The following is a 17,464-nucleotide window of genomic DNA, read 5'->3' on the forward strand; positions in this document are numbered from 1 at the left end:
AGACCGGGGGAACACAGACAGACATTACAACACTGCCTGAAGAAACAGAATGTCAATGAGAATGTGAAGGAAGTTCAATATAGAGGACTCTCTGGCCAGAAATATGTTCAGCAGGTGGACAACTCTCTGGCTGATTTAACATCAGATAATATAACAAATATCATTATGTATAGATTTTTAAAATCAAGTTCACTTTGGCCAGAAATATGTTCAGTTGTTTAAAACGGATTATTGTTTGGCTGATTTAACATCAGAGATAGTCTATGAGAATATATAGTAAATTACCTTTTAGTGACCATTGGGCCAAAAATATTTGCAATGGGTCAAATACAGGCTGGCTGACTTCACATCAGAAGTAGTCAATGAGAATGTGCAGAAAGTTCAATATCGAGTACTCTTTCGCCAGTAATATGTCCCGTAGATTAAATATGGACTAGAGTATGGATGAGTTAACATCAGTCTTTTGAGGATTCTTATGCCAGAGATATGTTTAATAGATCACAAATTGACTATGTCTATGAGAGTATGAGATCAAATAGTAGATACTTTTTAAGAATAGTAAGAGCAGATTGCATTGCTCATCTCTTCAACGCATTACGGAATAAGTTAGTTCTTTTATGCAATCGAAAGCTACAGCTTATGTGATGTTTTCTCGTCAGTAGACAAATATATTAGTTGTATGCAAAGCGAAAACCAATATGTTGTGACAAGAATTTTCCTTCATAAAAACTGAAAATTGTGTTAAAGAAAGTTTGATATTTTATGCAATTACACTGCAACAGCAAAAATGTTATCTCTTCAATGCACTACGAAATGAGTTAGTTCTTGAATGCATTGCAATCCAAAAAATGCTTATTGCTAATACGTTATTCTTCAAAGCACAACGCTTGATCATATGTAAAATGCATTGCAATAGCAGATTGCATTCCACATCTCTTTAAACAAGTTTCAGTTGTGAACATTTCTAAGTGCTTAAATTCACCTGAAAGTGTACCAACCTACTAATACTCGAAAGCAGTTTTTACCAGTATTTGATAGAGATCTACAAGGATCATTAAGGCCCGTCTGGACAATGCATTATCATGCATACTGTAATTACCATAATAAGAGAGCCATGTTTGCAGTTGTGCCATTCTGACATGCAAATTGCTTGACAAAAGGTTTTTAATTATCTCAACAGCTATAAATCTACCGAAATGTATAAAATTTGTTTATATGAACAGTTAAAATGATGCCATAGAATTTCATTTTTATTTTTTTTATTCTTAAAACACCATTTAAATTAGTATGTTCATTTGTGCGGACAGTTGCACAACCGGATATTTTGGGGGGTTTAAGATATAACAGGACTATAAAATATATTATGTATTCATTTATATAGCAATAAGTGCATAAGCATTGTAAACATTAAGATGAATGTAATTATACATTTTACTTGTTTGCAATGGCTTTTTAAGACAATCACCTGTTTCCTGCAAGTTTCCTGTCCTTGTGAAACCATAGTGAACATTACGTGATAACCCTTAAATAACATACAGGTTTAAGAACACAAAAATACTTCAAAACAACTGCAAAACGGTCTTTAACCAAGGTAAATTTAGCCAGAAAATATGTTAACAAAGGCAGGCAACGCTGGTTGACCACAATAAACATTAAATATTAGCAGATTTTTATCTTTTAAAAACAATATTGCTGTAACTACATACTCATACTACATCCAAATGTCAATGTATTATATACATATTGTAAACCAACGCATTTATTGACTACAAACTACCAAAAATCACAGTTCTGCTCTCTAACTCCATCGATTTGAATTGGCGCCGAAGCACTTCCTGGAACTTCCTGGAAAAAACTGCACAGCAACCACAACACTTACCATGCTTTTACCACAGTATTTGCAGTTTTAATGTGCCATTTGTTGTAAAAACAGTAACCACAAAACTTACCATGCTTTTACCTCAGTATTGGTAGTTTTAAAGTAATATTTGTTGTAAATGCATAGTAACCACAACACTTACCATGCTTTTACCACAGTATTTGCAGTTCTCTTACGAGAGTATCTCTTAAACCTCTTTTCCACGAGATATTGAAGCCAAAAATTATCCTTAATTTTGATTTAATGTAAAACGCTGTGCAGCAGCATGCAGACATAGGCAAGACGGCTCGCGCGCCTATTGGCTGCCCTGCGGCCTATCAAGAGAGGCCCTGCGGGACGTGATACCCAATGGGGGCGCTTCGCGCCCATTTCGTCACGTAACGCCAGAATAGGCGTGGCCTTGGCCTATAAATACACTCGACAGGCTGATACAAACTGATTTTCATCTCTTCAGCGAAGCAGTACTGCATCGCTGGATCCGGAGTGAGAAGCCACGCCGTCTGAGTGCAAGCCTACAGCCACCTCGCCGCCTTCAGCCGCCTTACCTGCTACGCTTTCCGGCGTTGATATCCTTTTTCACTGCTAGTGTGTGTTCGCAGCTGTGACTCACACTCTATTGTTCTAAAAGAGCTATCGTCTTTTTCAAGATGCATAAATCCTGCGGCTCGTGCCAAGCCGCACTTAGCGACGGGGACCGCCATGTCATCTGCGTTTCCTGCCTGGGTGAGGATCATGCAGCTCTCGCTCTCGTCGACGGCGGATGCCCTCACTGTGAGCTGCTGCCTATGGTGACTCTGAGGACTCGCCTGGCATCCTTCTCAGAGCCTGCACTTCAGCCCGCTGTTACGCCTCGCCGTAAAAAGCGCCGTGCTCAGCGCGCTCCCGAGCCTTCTCCTGCCCGCCAAAGCTCGCCGGTTCGCCCGCCAGCTTCGCCGGCATCGCTCGAGTCGCTCACCGACGGACAGCGGCCGAGGATTGGGCGAGCTCTGTGGACCTCCCCCCCGCTGTTCGCGAGCCTTCTGGACGAAGGGCTGGCATTGAGTCAGAGTTCATGCACAGCCACAGCCCGCACCACCCGCCGCCGCTTCTCAGCGCCGCCAGGCCCGAGAACAGAGACCGCGCTCTCGCTCTGCTGGACGCCGCCCCCCTCAGCGCGGGCCCCGGCCGAGGATCGAGATCAAGCCCGAGGTCTCAAAGCCTTCCTAGCCATCGCTCGAGTCGCTCACCGACGGACAACGGCCGAGGATTGGGCGAGCTCTTTGGACCTCCCCCCCGCTGTTAGCGAGCCTTCTGGACGAAGGGCTGGCATTGAGTCAGAGTTGATGCACAGCCACAGCCCGCACCACCCGCCACCGCTTCTCAGCGCCGCCAGGCCCGAGAACAGAGACCGCGCTCTCGCTCTGCTGGAGGCCGCCCCCCTCAGCGCGGGCCCCGGCCGAGGATCGAGATCAAGCCCGAGGTCTCAAAGCCTTCCTAGCCATCCTATGATTGCGACGGTGTTCAAATCTCGCTGCGGCCGGATTTTCACCGAAACATTTCGACTCGTCCAGTTCCATGCAATGTGACTGTTCCAGCGTATTTAGCAGTCAACAAGCCGGTTCATTTGCCCGCTTGCCTGCACACAAAAGCCGTTTTTACGGCTACCCAGATAAAACCAATAAAGAGTGTATTTTCTGGTGTCCCGGCCAAAGCCGATGGTGTTATGAGTGTTGTAAGAATGCCCACGTCTCAGTGCCCATTCACACACACAGACACAGCCCGCCACAGTTCAGGGCTAGCACAAATAAAATCGACTCATGTCGATTGTGCAAACGTAGTGAATGTGCCCACGACACAGTGCCCACAAACACTACACATTGCGTGTCCCACGGTTTCTGTAAAAACGAAACCAACACACATTCAGTCAGCGCAAGCCGACGGTGTTTTCAGTGCAGTAAATGTGCGCGCTGTCCCGCGCCCACATTCTCTCACAGACACGCTAAAACCCACGGGTTTTGTCCCGCTCGCTCTCTCTCCACAATCTGTCATAGAGAAACCGAGCGCGACCAGGCTGCCCGCCGTGATCGGCGCGCCCCCCGCCTCGCACACTTAAAAACACAGTGTTTATGTCTCAGCACACCGAAGCTCTGCAGCCGCCGCTGTGCCGCGGCCAGAGCCCGGATCGCATTCTACGTCTAGCCCTTCACGCAAATGCGTGGGCAAAGCTTCCCGGGGTATCGGAATGGGTGTTGAACACTATAAAGAGAGGCTATTCGCTACAGTTCGCTCAACGTCCCCGCCGTTACACGGCGTGTGTCGAAACCATGGTAAACAAAGAAGTATCTCATCTACTTCGAGCCGAAATAGCGAAACTGCTGAGCAAAGGGGCCATATAACCTTTATCTCAGGCTCAGAGCAAAGGGGTGCTATACAGCAGATATTTTCTGGTACCCAAAAAAGACGGTGGTCTCAGACCCATTCTAGATCTGCGGCAATTGAACAAAGCACTTTTGAAGCGCCAGTTCAAAATGCTGACAACCAGGAAAATCCTCGCGCAAGTTCGCCAGGGAGACTGGTTCATGTCAATAGATCTGAAAGACACCTATTTCCAAATACAGATTGCGTCACGTCACAGGCGATTCTCGAGATTCGCCTTCGAGGGCCAGGCATATCAATACACAGTCCTTCCGTTCGGCCTGTTCCTAGCACCCCGTACATTTACGAAGTGCATGGACGCGGCTCTCGCACCCCTGAGACTTCAGGGCATGCGAGTTTTGAAGTACTTGGACGATTGGCTGATTCCAGCTCGATCACACTCCGAGCTCATTGAACACAGGACCACATTACTCGAGCATCTCGAGAGGCTGGGTCTTACAGTCAATTGGGCGAAGAGTTCGCTGTTTCCCAGCCAGAAAATTTCTTTTCTGGGAACAGTGCTTGACTCGCTGTCTATGACAGCACGTCTGTCGCCGGAGCGTGAACTGGACATTCCACCCCGGCGTGGACCCCTGGTCTGTTTCTCCTCAGGGTCGACATGAATTGCGTTTCGGCTCTGGAACCGTGGAATATAGCCGACTGGTATCAGTCAGTCGTGAGTCTGGGGACTCCCTCGAGTGTGACGGTGGTGTCTACAGATGCCTCCACCTCGGGATGGGGAGCACTGCTCGAGGGAAGACCGTTCTTTGGCCAGTGGTCGGAACGGGAAAAGCTTCTACACATAAACTGTCTGGAAATGCTGGCAGTCGACAACGCGCTACAGCGTTTTTGTCCCCAGATAAAAGGCCACCACGTCCTGGTCCGGTCGGACAACATGTCAGTGGTGGCATACATAAATCGCCAGGGTGGCGTCAGGTCCCGAAACCTTTACAGGCTGACGGAACGCCTCCTGGTCTGGGCTCAGCACAACCTGCTTTCACTGAAGGCAGCGCATGTGCCTGGTCACCTGAATGTGGGACCAGACAGACTGTCCAGAGACAATGTCCCTGCACCCGCAGACGATCCAACCGCTGTGGGAGACATTCGGCAGAGCGCAGGTGGACCTGATCGCGTCCCAGGAAAACGCTCACTGTCCGGACTTTTTCTCCAAGAGCAGGGATACGCTGGCCCACGTATGGCCCCGCTGTCCCCTCTATGCTTTTCCCCCGTCTCGCTCCTGCCTCAAGGTCTGGAACAAATCAGGGAGAACGGATGCCCAGTGCTGCCCGTGGCTCCGCTCTGGACGAACCAGATTTGGTTCCCAGTCCTGATGCAGCTGACCAGCACTGCTCCATGGCCTATACCGGTGAGGAGAGAGCTCCTCTCTCAGGCAAAGGGCTCGATTTGGCATCCTCGCCCGGATTTATGGTCCCTACACGCATGGGCCATCAACGGGTACCCGCTAAGCTCCCGGAGGGAGTGCAAAACACGATCACGCAGGCTAAAGCCCCGTCTACTAGACGGCTCTACGCCTCGAAATGGTGGGTGTTCTCTACCTGGTGTCAAGCTCGGGGCTTTTCACCCGTAGACTGCAGGGTTACGGAAGTGCTCTCCTTCCTTCAGGAGCTGCTGGATAAGGGTAGAACCCCATCCACGCTCAAAGTATACGTGCCGGCCATAGCAGCGTTTGCAAAACCAACGTCTGGCCAGTCACTGGGGAAAAACTACCTGGTCGTACAATTCCTCCGGGGAGCTCGGAGGCTGAATCCTCCCAGACCCCCCTCAGTCCCTGTGTGGGACCTTTCTACAGTTCTGGAACCCATGAAAGTTGCCCCATTCGAGCCGATCCATTTGTCAGACATGAAACACCTGTCTTTCAAAACGGTATTTCTTATGGCTCTTGCTTCAGTGAAGGGCGTAGAGGACTTACAAGCGCTTTCAGTAAGCGCGTCGTGTATGTAGTTTGGGCCTAATGACTCTAAAGTCATACTCAAACCAAGGCACGGGTACGTGCCCAAATCCCTCAACACACCGTTCAGGGCCCAGGTTATTTCCCTGTGCGCCCTCCCGGTGAATAATGAGGAGGAGGATGCTAATCTCCTCTGCCCCGTCAGGGCGCTGAGAGCTTATGTGTCCCGCTCGTCTGTCTTCAGACAGACCGAGCAGCTCTTTGTTTTGTTTGGCGGGCGCTGCAAGGGACTGGCCGCATCAAAACAGAGCCTATCCAGATGGATAGTTGATGCCATAGCGCTGGCTTACACTTCTAAGGGCCTGCAGTGTCCTTTGGGTGTCAGAGCGCACTCCACGAGAGGCGTGGCCTCTTCGTGGGTGTGGTCTAGCGCAAGATATCTGTATGGCGGCAGGCTGGGCCTTGCCATCTACATTTATAAGGTTTTATAACCTAGAGGTTCCTGCCTTACAGGCCAAGCTGTTGCCGGTCTAGAATTCAGTACTATCTGCCCCGCTGCGCCGAAGCAGAATGCTGAGTTTTGCTTGGGCATCGCTCACTGATCGATAGAACAGTTCCATGGGTGTTGAATGACCCGTACTTATACCCAGTTCAGGCTGAACACATTCACCCTGTCTGCGTGAAACACTGTTAACATAACTAGCTCCTGTGGGATGCTATTTCATGGGGAATTATGCTTGTAGCCTCTTCTCCGACTCTCTGTGAGTCAACGGTGATTATGCACTATATGAGCCCCGGGCTACTGCCCTTGGGACTTTGGTGTCGGATCCCAGTATGCACGGCATGTTGCATTGTGTTCCCCATAGCGTAAGATATTACGCACTACGAGAGATACTCTCGTAAGAGAACGTACTCAGTTACTAACGTAACCTCGGTTCTCTCTAGAGAGGGAACGAATACTGCGTATCTTGCCGTGCATAAAACAGCGCTGGTTCGCTTCAGCGATGAAAACCAGTTTGTATCAGCCTGTCGAGTGTATTTATAGGCCAAGGCCACGCCTATTCTGGCGGGACGTGACGAAATGGGCGCGAAGCGCCCCCATTGGGTATCACGTCCCGCAGGGCCTCTCTCGATAGGCTGCTGCTGTTGCAGCAGGGCAGCCAATAGGCGCGCGAGCCGTCTTGCCTATGTCTGCATGCTGCTGCACAGCGTTTTACATTAAATCAAAATTAAGGATAAATTTTGGCTTCAATATCTCGTGGAAAAGAGGTTTTTCCCATAGCGTAAGATATTACGCAGTACTCGTTCCCTCTCTAGAGAGAACCGAGGTTACGTTAGTAACCGAGTACGTTTTAATGTGTCATTTGTTGTAAATGCACAGTAACCACAAAACTTACCATTCTTTTACCTCAGTATTGGTAGTTTTAAAGTAATATTTGTTGTAAATGCATAGTAACCACAACACTTACCATGCTTTTACCACAGTATTTGCAGTTGTAATGTGTCATTTGTTGTAAATGCACAGTAACCACAAAACACAGTAACCACCATGCTTTTACCTCAGTATTGGTAGTTTTATAGTAATATTTGTTGTAAATGCATAGTAACCACAACACTTACCATGCTTTTAATGCCTAATAATTTAAAATCCAAAAATTGTAAGGTAAATCTGTAATTTTTCCTTTAAATAATCTTATATATTATACATAATCATATTTTATTTTCTCTTTTTTCAGCTGAAAAGACCAAAAAAGACCTTTCGGACTCAGTCAGCTCATTATTGTTTGAGGAGAAGTAAACGGGAGACGAAAAGCTACAAAGGCAAATATTCACAATGGTATGTATGTGTTGGTTTTAACCTGTAATCAAACATTTTATCAATCATTTGTTGTTTCTTAAACCTTTTCTTACAAAACCCATAGCCCAATCAGTACAAACATAGTCTCTAAGTCTTAATAATTCACAAGATTTAACAAGTTCTTAAATTCATACGGTGCTCATACATATTTGTATACTCGTACATAATCCTGCAGCTTTTACTTCTAGTGCTGTCATGGCTACTGCCTCAATTCCTGTACATATTTATCGCGATATTTGCAAATCAGTTGCGGATGCCCCACACACTGTCAGAAAGTTTATATTAATTGCATTGTATTATTTAAAATTATTACAAATTGGACCCTGTCTGTTCATGTTCCAATGATACATGATGTCTCTCCACACCTCATGACCTACCTCTGTCTGTTTGCAAGAGTGGAAAAGCTAATCTGACTTGTCACACAACATCAGATACTCGATTATTTTGTCATGATCAGATCAGTTACACTGCTGAAAACTGTCCCATTTGCATGTAAATCGTGTTATTTTTGCTTGCTATTAATGACATTGTTACGTACTGGCAGGAATGAAGCAGAGAGTGAATCCAATCGCAAGCACTTTATTTAACAAACTAGTAATCTCGAGGGAACTCAGAACAGGAACACGAAGACGAAGACAGGAATAGCAAACATAACAACATCAAGAACTCACAAGGACTGAACTAAAACACAGGGTTTAAATACAAGGGAACACAAGCTAAACAAGATAACGAGGGGGCGTGGTTAAACTGAAACACCTGGGAAGACTAATCAACATAACGGGGAACAGCTGAACATGGGACAAGACACATGGCAGGATCACATGACAAACAGGGAATCACATGACAGACAAGAACAAGGAACAAGACACAAAACCCACACCGTGACAGACATACTTTTAATCATGCCCACATATCAGTAAACTTTTTACATAAATGCATTTAACATTTAATTATCCAACCTCTTTACAGAAAAATATCCCACAGTTATGGATAAACTCACAACATCATCATCAAGTCCTGTGCTGGGCACATTGGGCAACAAGTGTCCTCCAACATATTCGATCCGTGGATTAGTTCTCCACATCTTCCCATGGGACACTGACATTCTTCAGGTGTTCGTGAAACATCTGTCTCCATGTCTTCCTTGGTCTTCCCTGTCTCCTACATCCTCCTGGTGGTGTCCACTTCATTACTGTGCGGTGTTGTTTGGGCATGCGTAGGATGTGTAATTGATGTCTGCCTAATGCCTTTATCAAATAAGCGTCAGTGCTCATCAGGAGTTTTGGTAAAGGACATATTCATTGACATCCATTAGTTCTAGTCATGCAGCGACTTCATGGTGCAATAGTCAAATGTATATTTCTGCAAGTGTATATAGCAGGTGTTTGTCTGAACAATTGAAGATAGTGAGAGTGTTCAGGAAAACCTTTTGAAAATAATAAATATTTATGTAATTCTGTTTGGTGCTGAAAGAGTATTACAGAAATGAGACACTTGACAACTGGACATTATTCTGTGAGTTTGTTAACTTTACATTTAGATGGACTTAATGTCTTGCATTTAGCTTCATTAAACCTTTTATTACAGTGGTTACTATAGTAAATATCCATCATAATTGCATCTATGGTATCATTATATTACTGCCTGGTTAAATGTAATATACCCGTGAATGTATTTTATAGAAACATTTTCTTGCTGACATTTATAATCATTAACAATGTTAAGTTTCCTTTCATTTAGTTTCATTTAATAAAAGTGAACAATAATCACAAGGATATAAAACTAAAGTTGAGAATGTAAAATGTTGTGCTTAAGTTTCTGCCTATTTGTTCTTTAAAGGGAGGAAGACACAAATATATTTTCACATAACAAAGTTGAATCTCATTTCTTGGTTTGTAAAAAATATTACTTCATCATAGTGATTTTTTAAATATTACTGTATGTGTAACTGTAATAGTTTGCCTCTGTATCTGGCTATTTTTTGTATATAATTAACTGATATTTATACAGTTGTGCAGTAGTTTTCGCACTACATTTGTCTTTAAATAGTTTGACATTAAATATTGGAATTCAGTATTTACAATCTAAATTGTATGCATTCATTATGCTTTTGTTAAATTTATTTGAATTCCAAGAGTTCAGATGGTGGAGAATGGCATAAAGTGATTAAGTTCATACCTTTGATATACTATATATACACTGTAAATGTTAGAAACACTTTAGTACATGTAATTATCTTTAATTAAAATACTGCAAAACTACTCCTGCTGTAGGCCATTGATTTGAAAAAATTTTTATCTTTCAAATGTATTTATGCACGAGTCAAATAATCAAAAAAACTAATTTGTGTCATTGATCGTGTGAACTCGTTTTTGGATGGTAATTTAACTTGGATGGTAACTAATTTTTTATTTTTAATGTGAGTTTTATTATTTAATTAGAAGGAATACATATTTAACAGGCCAAATATTAAATCTATCCCTGCAGCCGGAACCAGAAGACATCTGTCATCATTTATCGTAAATGGGCAAATGACGCATCTGTTCAGCTGGGTTGTCATTGGCTGTGACTTTATCGCAGAGCTTGCTGTGATAGGACTATCTTTTAACCCATATAAAACGGCGCTTCATGTTACAAAGTATGTTTTGGTGTTATTATCACGTTATACAATAAGTTAACTATAAAATGTCTCTATGTTGTGAGAAATTACTCCTTTATCGAGATTCCACCCCTAACCCTTAGCATTTCTGCACATCTCAATGAACTACAGCACTACGTTTCCTGTTCCATTGATGGAATAACAGAGATATGTGGGTAATGTAGTTTAAAACGTTTAGCAATGAAACAATACATTTTAAATAAATAATATATTTAATGGACAACTGAATATCTAAATGTTCATTGTGCAAACCTTTATGACATAAACTGCCTTTATGACAGACTGAAATGTGATATTTTACTGTGAGCACTTTTAAAAAACCTTCATGCCAGCTTTCCATATGTGTCTGAAAACTGTGCCCAACATTATTTAGTAAACATAGCATAATCATTTGTCCTGCCGATTTTCTCTTTGATACACTAAGTTTGATACACTCTTTAAGTCACACCCATTTGAAATGTGTTTGCTCTTTCGGGGGCCGTTGCTGGGCCCCTGAGGGTGGAAGGGCAGTGCAATCTATACACATCTATTCTCCTCATCATGGACAACAAACTTTGTTTAGTCACATTTAAATACCAGACTATTTTATCTTTTCCCCCCTTTTCTATTCTAACATCATGCTTGTATTAGGTTTTGATGGGTATTGTGAGACCATCTGATATGGAAATATTTTAAAGAAATGCTGTAATATATAACAATAATAATAATTAATATGTATTTACTTTTTTTGTATGAACACCAACAAATATAATGGATGAACCTACAACAACTTGTCATTATCCAATTTCCAGTGTTGGCAGTAAACAAAAATCAATTTATATATTTACACTTTATATTACACAAGGATAATGCAATATTTAGTAAAACAACAAAGAAACAGTGCCAACATTTCTATTTCACCCCCTCTGATTGCTTCTTATATGCCTGACATCAGTAATATCTATGCTTTCATACTAAATGCAGTAGATGTACTAGAATGATCAACATGGATCATCTTCAATTATGATTGAAGCGTTTGTAGTAATATAGCCCACTGCAGCCTCTTGTTATTCACTTACCTTCCCTTTATTTCACTGCAAACTGGCATAATTCTCACAACATGCAAGTATGTGCAACTTTTAGTGCATTGTTGTCCCAAATATCTTTAACTAGATCAAAAATGTTTATGTCCTGTTTATTTTTAAATTATGAACTAAACTCATAAGAAATTAAAATTTCTCAAATAAAATTTTACATTTACTGTACCAAACACCACTTTTAATACACAATATTCACCATATTTTATTACACAAAACTTTATTGGAGGACACAGCATAAAGTTGATAAAGTAGCATAAAGACAAATGAGATTCAAGATAAATAAAAATGGGTCTTCAAAAATACATTAACATCACATTAATCCATTCACAGCTGCTGAAGCCACACAAATGAGTGCCAGAGAATCATATTCAGTCACCTATGATACAGAAAACAGATTTGATATTGTGTTGGAAAATAATGATTCATTATCACAGCTAAACTGGTTTCTTGCTCTTCCCTGTACGTCTCTATCGTGTTCATGTTCTTCTTCCTCATCTAAACAGTTTGTTCAGTTGTACCCTACAGTACAACTGATGAACAGAAGATGTGATCACTGATGTGGTGTAGCTTTTTCTCAACCAGAGGAAGAAGTCTCAACATCCCATCGTCAGGCGTTCTCCAGTCCTGGTCTGAAAGTAAAACAAACAATTCAAATTAAGTTGTTTAATGGACAGTCAGGTCAGCTTCTGTTGTGTGTTATTTAAAGCAGTGATGGGCTACTCTGGCCCTCAGTGTCCACTGTCCTGTAGATTTAGCTCCAACCGCAAACCCTCCTGCCTATGTCTACAAGTAAACTTGAAGACTTTGGTTTAAATGTTCAGATGTGCTCAATTAGGGTTGGAGGTAAACTCTCCACCTCAAAAAGGAGAACGCAATAGGGCCTGAGTTGCCTGTTCCTTATTTAAATTTACAAAGCAGCAGTCAGAACATTATATTATACACATTGAAGTATTATATATACATATAAAATTGCAGCACATACAGGTGAAACTCGGAAAATGTGAATATCGTGCAAAAGGTTTTTTTAGCAAAAGTTTTTTTTTATCATGCAAAAATGTATTTCAGTAATTCAACCTAAAAGGTGAAACTAATATATTATACAGACTAATTACATGTAAAGTGAGATATTTCAAGCCTTTATTTGTTACAATTTGGATGATTATGGCTTACAGCTATGAAAACCCCAAAATTAGAATATTGTGAAAAGGTTTTCATAGCTGTTTGCCATAATCATCAAAATTATAACAAATAAAGGCTTGAAATATCTCACTTTGCATGTCATGAATGAGTCTATATAATATATTAGTTTCACCTTTTAAGTTGAATTTTCTGAAATAAAAGAACTTTTGCACGATATTCTAATTTTTCGAGTTTCACCTGTAATATAAGTTAAGTACTGAAAAAAAAAAACTGTTTTACCCATATCAACAGCAACCTGTTTTAAAAGATATTTTAGAAAGGCATGGTCTCTTTTGAGCCTTTGCCAGTGATGCTTGATTTCTTTCAAGACAACGTACTCTTCTGTCACTTGTTTCAAGAGCTTTAATTGGTCAATAACCAAGTGATAACCTGTACAACGTAAAATTGTCAACATCAAATGATGTACTAGCCTACATATTACAGCATTGTTTAAATACAAGACATACCAATGCCCACGCGCACCTTTCTGTCTTTGGGCACCGGATGTTCCTTCCTCACCGAAACAAAGGATTCATTCGATTAGCTTGCGTTGATATATGGACTGGTCTTCCTTCTCTGCTGTAAAACAAAAAAAGTCTCTACTTACTCTATGTGCAATTACTATTGTTCTTAAAACATAGAAATGAAGACAGTTATAAATAAGTTATTTTACCATACGATTCAGGAGAGAGCATTTGATGAGTAAATACTGATTGAAATATTGTAGGATCTTTACCTGGGAAGGGCTGATCACGGCAAGATTCACTGAGACTCACTAGTAGCTCTTGTGAGGGTCGGCTCTTAAAAGAGCTGTTGAGTTTGATGTTGTAGAGATCTTAAAAAAAGGACTAAATAATCCTGCAAGACAGAAAGGAAGGTAATTTTATTACATTACAAGCAAGTAGAAAGTTTATAAATAACAGTAGGATTTATTTCTGTATAGTGTTGCATAATTAAATGTTAAATGCATTTATGTAAAAAGTTTACTGATATGTGGGCATGATTAAAAGTATGTCATTAATAGCAAGCAAAAATAACACGATTTACATGCAAAGGGGACAGTTATCAGCAGTGTAACTGATCTGATCATGACAAAATAATCGAGTATCTGATGTCGTGTGACAAGTCAGATTAACTTTTCCACTCTTGCAAACAGACAGAGGTAGGTCATGAGGTGTGGAGAGACATCATGTATCATTGGAACATGAACAGACAGGGTCCAATTTGTAATAATTTTAAATAATACAATGCAATTAATATAAACTTTCTGACAGTGTGTGGGGCATCCGCAACTGATTTGCAAATATCGCGATAAATATGTACAGGAATTGAGGCAGTAGCCAATGATAGCACTAGAAGTAAAAGCTGCAGGATTATGTACGAGTATACAAATATGTATGAGCACCGTATGAATTTGAGAACTTGTTAAATCTTGTGAATTATTAAGACTTAGAGACTATGTTTGTACTGATTGGGCTATGGGTTTTGTAAGAAAAGGTTTAAGAAACAACAAATGATTGATAAAATTTTTGATTACAGGTTAAAACCAACACATACATACCATTGTGAATATTTGCCTTTGTAGCTTTTCGTCTCCCGTTTACTTCTCCTCAAACAATAATGAGCTGACTGAGTCCGAAAGGCCCTTTTGGTCTTTTCAGCTGAAAAAAGAGAAAATAAAATATCATTATGTATAATATATAGGATTATTTAAAGGAAAAATTACAGATTTACCTTACAATTTTTGGATTTTAAATTATTAGGCATTAAAAGCATGGTAAGTGTTGTGGTTACTATGCATTTACAAAAAATATTACTATAAAACTACCAATACTGAGGTAAAAGCATGGTAAGTTTTGTGGTTACTGTGCATTTACAAAAAATGACACATTAAAACTGCAAATACTGTGGTAAAAGCATGGTAAGTGTTGTGGTTACTATGCATTTACAACAAATATTACTTTAAAACTACCAATACTGAGGTAAAAGCATGGTAAGTTTTGTGGTTACTGTGCATTTACAACAAATGACACATTAAAACTGCAAATACTGTGGTAAAAGCATGGTAAGTGTTGTGGTTACTATACATTTACAACAAATATTACTTTAAAACTACCAATACTGAGGTAAAAGCATGGTAAGTTTCGTGGTTACTGTGCATTTACAACAAATGGCACATTAAAACTGCAAATACTGTGGTAAAAGCATGGTAAGTGTTGTGGTTACTGTGCATTTACAACAAATGACACATTAAAACTGCAAATACTGTGGTAAAAGCATGGTAAGTGTTGTGGTTACTAACTGTGCATTTACAACAAATGACACATTAAAACTGCAAATACTGTGGTAAAAGCATGGTAAGTGTTGTGCTTACTGCTCTTCTACTACAAATACCACTTTGGAACAAATTACTACTTTGAACCTGATATGAATATATATTTCATATATGATTAACTGATTGAAGGTCTAGGCCTAAGTTATAGCACGTCACGTGACAGACAGTGTTTAATCACGTTAGTTTAGTAATGTGTTTCGAATTAGAAACCAATGAAACGCAAAGCCTCCGTGGACAGATATAATGCAGTGACTGAACATGAGAGAGCTAATCTGATTAATATCGACAAACAGAAAAGACATTATAGCAAACATTATTTGGACAGCGTATTTATGACTACTTACCAACATCTGGCACACGTGACCTGATGCCAAACATCGCGATGTGTTCGGAATGAGACTTCTTCAACGCTATTTTCTACTGATAAAATTCGCGTCTGTTATTGCCGCCACAGGTTTCCCATTGCAATGGAGTTCCTAATGATCCACAGAGTGACGCCAAGGGGCGCCATCGGCGTCTGCTATGTGACGCCTCGGGCGCTTGACCATGCTTCAGTTGTTGACCCCTTGGGAGTGAGAATGGGTTGCAATTGTATATTGTGAACACTCCATTATCTGTTTTATTTTGGACAGAGAACATCCTTAGCTCATACATCTCTTTAATTGTGTGCTGGATGTTCAAGTGTTAGTTAAAAATAAAAAGGTATTAGTTAATAACAGACCAATAAAACTATAAATTAACATGAAGCCATAACATTAATAAATTAAATATGGTATAATTACAGTTTGAAAATGACTTCCATAATATTTTCTTTTAGTAAACCTATGCCTGGATGCCTGAAACTTACTAATCAACATGCATTTCCGGTGGTTGTTAAACGCCTCTGGTAATTAATGAAATGTAGTTTTGTCAGAAGAAAAAAAGGATCGGTCATACATTTAAAATAGTCTTCAAAGGGGAGATATGTGCTTGTCACAGACACATCTAAAGAGTTTTTACTCGTGTGAGGAAACCTCTAGCAATATTACCAATCAAGTAATCACAGAAATAATGGTCGTCAGACTGTTTTAAAGAAATTAAAGCACAAATAAATTTGAATCTTTATTTAAAGAAGATAGACTTCTACTTTTGCAACATACAAATGTATAAATGTTCAAAATCATATGAATGTTAAAAAACTTCTATTCCATACTTTGAAGCATCATGGTTTTAGGTCTGTAAAAATACGGCATAGAAATATTCTTTACATATGTTGTGTTTTCGCCAATTGACCATCCTTAATCTAGCCGTTGTGTGAGGAACTTGGAGTATTGCAGCAGGTATTTCTTAAAAACATTGCATCAGCCATATTTATCATATTTTTACTTTGAACCTTTGTAGACATAAGAAATGTAAATTTTATAAAAGCAAAAGTATTTGTTTAAAAGTAGTTGTGTCATTTAGCTTAATCTTTGGTTTTAAGGGAAATTAAATATTCTCAGAGCTCCATTGAATCTGAAGTTCCCTTTCGTTGTCACTCCGAGTTACGTCGGATGACGACGAATGGGGTTTCGCTTAGAAAGCCTATCAACTTCGAGTATTACAAAACGAGCCAATGGCAAAGAAATGCCATGGGTCTGCGGAATTTGCATAGCGTAACTCCGCCCCACCTCATGGGTATAAAAGGAGGAAGCCAGCAACATGCAGATATGTTTTCGCTTCGGAGCCAAGTGTAATTCTTCACTCCCTAAGCTATCTCTGATTGTCAGCTTCTTACGAGACGAGCAATTCTCCAGTGTTGGTGTGACGGCGATCTCCCGGCGAGTGCAGACTTCCTGCCTATCTGAGCGTGGTTTGCCAGCGAGTGTGCTCTCCGCGGGCGCTTCAGCACTGAGTTTCTCTTACAAAAAGAGCTTGCACGCGGCACGTCTTTTTAAAGATGCCTCGCCCGTGCACTTCTGGTTGCGGTCGGCTTGTGTCTGACTCTGATGGGCACGAGCGCTGTCTGGTGTGTTTGGGCATTAATCACGCTAGAGCAGCGCTCGTGGATGAGTCATGTTCTCTCTGTGGGAACTTGACCATCGCAACACTTAGATCGAGACTCAATGATCTCGCAAGAGTGAAAGTCCCCTCATCCACACCCCGATCAAGCGCCTCCTATGAGGCTCTACTTCGGCTGGTGGCCAGGGTGAT

At 41.0% G+C, this 17,464-nt stretch overlaps 1 long non-coding RNA gene across 3 annotated transcripts; it reads right to left on the reverse strand.

The window, feature by feature from the left end:
- Window positions 1-11,977: 11,977 nt before the first annotated feature.
- Window positions 11,978-15,741, reverse strand: LOC143715542 (uncharacterized). Of its 3 annotated transcripts, XR_013195810.1 has the most exons (5): window positions 15,637-15,741; window positions 14,519-14,618; window positions 13,694-13,815; window positions 13,425-13,536; window positions 11,978-12,407 (listed from the first exon to the last, which is right to left on the reverse strand). It is a non-coding gene; the product is annotated as an uncharacterized LOC143715542 (long non-coding RNA). The 3 variants fall into 3 exon arrangements; XR_013195811.1 differs by lacking the exon at window positions 15,637-15,741 and having other exon boundaries at window positions 13,441-13,536; window positions 14,519-14,738; XR_013195809.1 differs by lacking the exon at window positions 15,637-15,741 and having other exon boundaries at window positions 14,519-14,737.
- Between the last annotated feature and the right edge of the window lie 1,723 nt (window positions 15,742-17,464).

This window comes from Siphateles boraxobius, unplaced genomic scaffold, assembly GCF_051911475.1.
Source record: "Siphateles boraxobius isolate OS27281-9 unplaced genomic scaffold, OSU_SipBor_1 6, whole genome shotgun sequence".
In the NCBI taxonomy this organism is placed as follows: domain Eukaryota; kingdom Metazoa; phylum Chordata; class Actinopteri; order Cypriniformes; family Leuciscidae; genus Siphateles; species Siphateles boraxobius.